Here is a 7,158-nt window from a genome sequence, read left to right as displayed (position 1 = left end):
CTATAGGTGTTAGGGTACCTAGTGGGCTTGGGAAAAATGAAGGATGTTCTCAATGCTACTTTTTGGCATTAAAACGTGAAAATCTTTCCGCCTAAATATTTTACCAGGTACTGTCTTTTTTTTTTTTTTTTTTTGATCTCAGATGTTTTAATAGGGGCTCTTATGCACTATGTACAGGATTCTCTGCCAAAGGTGGCCTGGTCACTAGTGACCTGAGTGACACCAAAAACCAAGGGCAGCTCAGGGACCACTAAATAGTGACTGTCTTGGCTGGCTTCACATCTTCAATCTCAGAAGACAGCCAGCGGTGCGTGCAGTGACGCCGCAGCACCTCGATGGCCTTGAGCTCCAGGGGCGTGGCCTGAATACCCAGGTCCTCCAAGCCGGGCCGGTGAGGCAGGGTCATGTCTGTGATGTGAACTTGCTCCACTTTATCCCTCGTGGTCCAGGGCTCAAACGGACTCATTTCAAAGAGTCAACCTAGCCATCGATATGCAAAATGTGGCAAAGGGTATGCCAGGAAGGGTCTGTGAGCCGTGGCAAAGACGTACTGCACCAGGTCAAAGAGGGCCTACCAACTGGGCCCAACAAAGGCAAAAGTTTCCCCTCTGGCATCTGGGTCCTTAACTGCATTAACAATTCCTTTGGTGACATCCACAATATATATTGGTTGTTTCACTGTCTTCTTGCCCAAGGAAATAAGAGGGACAACACCAAACCATTGAATACTTGCAAAATGATTGAGGAATCTATCCTCTCTTCCAAAGATTTCCGATGGCTTTATGATGGTAGCTTCTGGAAACGTGTCTCTCACTTCTTTCTCTCCAGCAGCCTTATTTCTCAGATATTTAGAAGGGCTTTTAATATCGGCATTCAGATGTGAAACGTGAATAAAATTTTCAACTCTAACTTGCTTGGACACTTGAGCGATTGCTTGGGGAATCTTTACAAAAACATCCTCAAAGTCAAAGTTTTTGGTTTCCCATTCTCGCCCAGTGAGATTGATGACCACGCTGCTGTGCTCCACAGCTCTTAGGATGGAGTCCTTGTCTCTCCCTTTCCATTCCAGAAAGATAATCTGGCCCAGGTCACCCATAGGGAGAAGGTGCATGGTATCATATGGCTCACCCCGGTAGGGGACGATCACTTGTGACCCCATGCGACGTGACATTGGCAGGGCCCGGACAGCTCGGGGGTGAATGGCGGCCGCCATCTTTTCCCACAATCCCCTGCCGCCGGCACTTGGCCGACTTCGGCTCCCAGGGACTGTCTTTTTGCCTCTTTCCAGAATACTTTTCTTCAGCAAATATTTTTACAAGACAAAACTCATCAAATTGTCTTTATGATTCTTTTGAATGCTTCCTTAAATTTAGATGCTGCAAGATGGTAGGCTTTTTCAATCTTCTGCCCTTCTGGGACAGAATGTAATTTCTTCTAATTAAAAATAGAAGCTCCATCAAAAGATTCTTCTCACAAGTCAAGATATTCTGAAGTACCCTTATAGAATTTCAATATTGAGCTCTTATTAATTAATGTGTTCCCTTTCCCCCGTACTTTTTAGGGATAAATTCCAATGTCTTTTTATTTGCAAGCTTTGTTTTCAATTAATGTAATTCTTTCAGAGCTTCAGAAACTAAAAATCCCAAGTGTTAAATAATCAAGGTTTTCTAATTTTTTTGAACAACATGCATCCAAAATTTACAGAATTCATTTACAGAAAAGTTCAATATTGTTGTAGGGTACTGAGACTGACTTCAAAAGTTCCAACTATTCTAAAATCTGATAGATGGCAGGTAGCAGAGACAAAGCACATTAAGCCATGCTGAAGCATGTTTTTTCTTTTTCTTTTTGTTTTTTAAACTTCATCAGTGTTGTCACAAAATGTTGGCAACTACAGCTTTTACTTATATTGGTAGAATACCAGCTTATTTTGGATCCAGTATGAATTATATGTGTACCATCAACAATTACAAGTAAATTTCTGCTTCATAGGTTTCTTTCTTTTTTTTTTCCGTACGCGGGCCTCTCACTGTTGTGGCCTCTCCTGTTGCAGAGCACAGGCTCCGGACGCGCAGGCTCAGAGGCCATGGCTCACGGGCCCAGCCGCTCCGCGGCATGTGGGATCTTCCCGGACTGGGGCATGAACCCATGTCCCCTGCATCGGCAGGTGGACTCTCAGCTACTGCGCCACCAGGGAAGCCCAGGTTTCTTAATTTAGTAAGGATTTTTTTTTTTTTTACCATGACACTGTGCTCCACCAAAAACTATATTTGTATTATCATTGCAAAAGCAAGTACTATTTAGCTTAATGTCAATTGCACAGTAGTATTCGTAATAGTCTCAGATGATGCTCAATTAATAAAGAAAACTTCCAAAAGCTTTCTTCTGAGTCCATGACTTGGATGAAAAAAAAAAGGAAACATTATTGGAATTAATTGATTTTTCTATTTGAGGAATCTTATGACACTGAAATAAAACTTGCATTATTTTAACTATTTGCATAGTTTTCCTAATGAAGTCAACATGTGAACAATGATAGCGCCACTTTTTGTACATGAATGTGACAGTTTGGAATTGAAAATGAATAAGATTTGAGTCTCACATTTATTAGGATGTAGAAAATGGTAATAGCCTATCTCTCTTGAGGAAATACTAAGAAATGACCGAATAAAAAAGTACCTATTTTTAAAAAGCTATTGAAGACCTGGGGATGCAGGGAAGTCTATATTCCAGGGAGAGAGCCAGTCCTTTCTCACTGAGCAAAGAATTGGTGGCTGATTTTATACCTGGGAAATATTATCTAGACAGTATATGGGTGGGTAGAGAAATGAGTTTGCCACAGATAAAGATATTTTACTGGAATAAAATACAGTAAGCTAAACTTTTGATTACTATGTAGTTTGGCATGCGTGATTGGAATTTTGAAGAGCCCCAAATGCAAAGCTAAGTCTATTCTGTTTTAGAATTCCCATTTTAAAAAATTCCGTGGATTACTTTTTTACTTGCTGGAGAATATCCTGAGAGAACGTTTTTCAAAAAAGAATATTTGGTATGGAAATTTTCTAAGTATTTTTATGTCTCAAAAGATTTATGTTGGCCCTACACTTATTAGTTTTTAAAAGAAAAGTTAGCATTATACGTTTAGAATTTTATTTCTTTAATAAGCATTCTGGGGTATCACTCTTTGTCTTCTAGTTTCCAGTGTTGCTGATGAGAAGTCACATGTCAAAGGTGATTATAATTCCTTTGCGGATAATCTGTTTTTCTTGTCTGGAAGCTTTTAGAATCTTCTTGTTCCTCCTGGAGTTCCAGTTTTCAGGAGAATGTGTCCGGGAGTGGGTCTTTTTTCATTCATTCTTCTTGGTACCTGGTGTGTTCTATTGACCTGAAGATGTGCATGTTCCTTCAGTGCTTGGGGATGTTATTCTATCATTTGTATAATTTATGTATTTTCTTCCTTTTATTTTTTTCCTAGAATTCTTAATAGGTTGATCTTTTTAGGTTGATCTTATGCATCTCATATATTTTCTCTCATATTATCCTCTGTCTTCTTGATACACATTCTGAGAGATTTCCTGAACTTCAGGTTTTTTTGTTCTAGCAATGGCATTTCTAAGAACTTTTTTTTCTAACTTTTTATTTTATATTGGAGTATAGTTGATTAACAATGTTGTGTTAGTTTCAGGTGTACAGCAAAGTGATTCAGTTCTACATATACATGTATCTGTTCTTTTTCAAATTCTTTTCCCATTTAGGTTGTTATATAATATTGAGTATACATATATATATATATATATATATATATATATATATATATATATAATATTGAGTAATATTGTGGTCCTCCCCCTGTGCTATACAGTAGGTCCTTGTTGGTTATCCATTTTAAATACAGCAGAGTGTACATGTCAATCCTAAACTCCCTAACTATCCCTTCCCCCAGCTTTCCCCCCTGGTAACCGTAAGTCTGGGAACTCTTTCTTGATCTCTAATTGCTCCATTTTAAGCACAACCTGTTCTCTTTTTAGGGCCACATTATCTTCTTGAATTTCTCTAAGGACATTCATCTTGTAGAAGTTCCTTCCGTTCTCTGAATCTGTTTGCTCACTCTGGTTCTTGCCTTCTGTGCTCTGGGTGTTCTCTGTGAAGGGAGAACTGGGGTGGTGAATGTCTGCAGGTCGTGAGGGTTTCTTTGCCTCTAGTGCAGAGTCATTCTGCTTGGACAGTGGGCCCCATCAATTTATATATTCCTTTAGCACTGGGGAATGTTATTCTAATACTCATATAATTTATACATTTTCTCCATTTTATTATTTTTTTTTCTAGAATTCCTAGTAAATTCTGACATTTCCCCCAGAGTCTTCTCCCCAGTGTGGGAGGGCTCCTGAGAGGTCCAGCTTGTTGACTGGTTGGTTTTACATCGGTGTGAATAGGTTCAGAGTAGTCAGGCCGTTGGGGCCCCAACAGGCCAAGCACTTACGCACATACCCTACCACCCTCTGATGTAGGAAGGATGCACCATCATCAGACAGGGAGCTGGGGCTCAGAGCTGGGGGTGTAAAGCCTGAGCTGGAATTAGGACGCTTGTGATTCTGAAGCCCAGACAACGGCATCATGAGAGAGAAGGACGTGAGGCCTGAGAGGGCCTGGGACCGAAGGATGGGCAAAGCTTGTGGGCCGGAGGGAGAAGGAGGCATCAAGTTGTCAGAGGGGCCAACATAGAAACAGAGACGTGTGTGTGTGTGTGTGTGTGTCTGTGTGTGTGTGTGTGTGTGTGTGTGTGTGTGTGTGTGCTGGGGGAGGGCTGGACAGGGCAGGGGGGAGAATGCCTCCCGGATGTGTGGAGGCTGAGGTGAGGCGTGGCTGGAGGCCACTTTCTAGCTGGAGGGTAGAAATGCAGGCCTGGGTACCAGCGTCACAGCCAGGGAGGCTGGGGGCCCAGAGGACAACCAACCTCCCGAGAGAGGGTAGACGGAAGAGTTGAGTCTGAGCCCCGCCCGCTCTGGGGCTGGTGGAGAAGGAGGGAGCTCACAGGGGTGGGGTGTGTCGTATCTGCTTCATCCACCCCTCCCTGTCTCCCTCCATCACACAGACCGAATGGCTCTGCTGTCTCAGTCTGGCTGGGCACAGGGGGGCACTGCAGGTGGACAGGCTGGACTTCCTCACCCCGAGTTGCCCTTTTTTCCGTAACTGTGTTCCATGAGACACCCTCTGTGTCTAAAGCGAGCGGCAGCCGCCTACCTTGGTGTCCCTCAGTAAAGGCTACGATGCCCCATCACACGGGTGAGCTGACGTGTTCCCGACACTTACTCCAAGCTGGACGTGGACTTAGGCTTTCCCCAGACGTGGGGGTGACCTCAGCTTGCTTAACCTCTCCAAGCCTCGATTTCCCCGTGTGTAAACCTGAGACAATAAGACTTTGGTCACTTCACTTTTCTGAGCCTCAGGTGCGTCCACAAGAAGCGGGATCAGGGCACCCCCTTTCCTAGGGGCTGGGAGGCTGTGCGGTGTCTGTGTGGTCATTGTTGCTCCCAGTTTACGGTTCAGGAAACGTACCCGAGTTTTGGTGGCTGCCCCCTGCGTCGTGGATGGATCCAGGCTCCATGGCTGGGGGTGGAGGACCTGGGACCTCTGGATGTCAGTCTCCTGTTGAGCTGGACGGATCCGTGGCACAGCTCAGACCCCGCATGCTGTGCCATCTGAGCCCAGCACCTGTGCCCACGGGGCCTGCCTGCTTCCTGGAGAGTGTGAAATCGCCTTCCTAGGTGAGAATACGTGACGATTCAGCCGACACAGGCAAAGGCTCTCCGCTGTGTCCTCACTCCTCAGCTGAGTTCTGATGCGAGGGGACTGGCTCGTTCAGAGGAAATGGGTGACCAAGGATGGAACAGCTGGGCAGAAGAGCTGTCACCAGACATCCATTGTCGGATGCTGGTTCCAAGATCTGCGGGTGCAGACGGCCGGTGGTCCCAGCACATGCAGCCGAACCCACCTTCTGTTGGCAGAGGCTCTGAGAGCAAGCTGCTTTTGACCTCTGGGCACACGCAGCCAGGCTGCAGACAGCGATGTTTGGTTTACAGCCTGACAGCCACTGGGAGAAACGTGGTACGGCGCTGAACTCGCTGGGTGACTAAAACCAGTTCCGACTCTGGAAGGAAATGGATTTTGTGTCATCAAGCTCATCTAGAACCAAAATCAGCTCCCTGCTGTCCACTCTCGGCCGGAGACAGCTGTTCCTGCAGCTCCGCCCAGATGCTGGCTGTGCTCAGGTTGCCTGCCTGCCTCTCTCCGGGGGGCATGACATCCCCAGTGGGCTCGGGAGTCACCGTTGAAAACGCATTTCTACCACGTCCCTTGCGTGTGGTCCTCCCCCGTCCTCAGGCAGGCAAGCCCAAGCGCGTTCTCCCATGTCACAGCAGAGGCGGGCTCAGGAGGGCCCGCGCTTCGTTTAATGCTCTTTTGCTGCCATCTCGAAATTTGAATACTATTATCTTTTCAAAAAATATTTATTTATTTTTACTTATTTGGCTGGGTCTTACCTGCGGCACGAGGGATCTTGGTTGCCGTGTGTGGGATCTTTTTAGTTGCGGCACGCGGGGTCTAGTTCCCTGACCAGGGCTCGAACCCGGGCCCCCTGCATTGGGAGCGCGGTGTCTTAACCACTGGACCACCAGGGACGTCCCAGATACTATTATCTTTGAACTTATTTCGTAAATGAGATCTGATGGGACCACAGAGCACGTGCATGAGCAGAGCAGATCTGTGCAGGTTAACCACTGGACCACCAGGGAAGCCCCCGAATACTATTATCTTTGAACTTACGTTTCGTAAATGAGATCTGATGGGACCACAGAGCACGTGCATGAGCAGAGCAGATCTGTGCAGGTTACATGTCATTCTCCCTCTCTCCCCACTTGCAGGTAGCGTTCTTGAAGCCCCATGAGCACACGTCAAGGATTAGATGAGCGAGGGCGCTGACCTCCCCATGAGGCCACGCTCTCGGTTCAGACCAGGACTTGCTCTGAGTGCAGGAACACGAGCGACTGAGTGACCCTGTCTTATCCTTTCTTACTTAGATTGTGTCCCTGTGTTAGTCAAGCGCTTACACAAAGCTGGTGGCACAGAGGGAAAGGGAGAGACAGGACCACCGCAGCCTCT

General features: G+C 45.9%; 1 pseudogene across 1 annotated transcript; it reads right to left on the bottom strand.

Moving 5' to 3' along the window:
* Positions 1 to 250: 250 nt before the first annotated feature.
* Positions 251 to 1,213, bottom strand: LOC307058636 (NADH dehydrogenase [ubiquinone] 1 alpha subcomplex subunit 9, mitochondrial-like; annotated as a pseudogene). Its single transcript has one exon. The product of its transcript is annotated as an NADH dehydrogenase [ubiquinone] 1 alpha subcomplex subunit 9, mitochondrial-like (transcript).
* Between the last annotated feature and the right edge of the window lie 5,945 nt (positions 1,214 to 7,158).

This window comes from Hyperoodon ampullatus (assembly GCF_949752795.1).
Source record: "Hyperoodon ampullatus genome assembly, chromosome: 1".
NCBI lineage: Eukaryota > Metazoa > Chordata > Mammalia > Artiodactyla > Ziphiidae > Hyperoodon > Hyperoodon ampullatus.
Note: the sequence above shows the minus strand (reverse complement) of the source record. Positions and strands in the feature narration are given on the sequence as shown.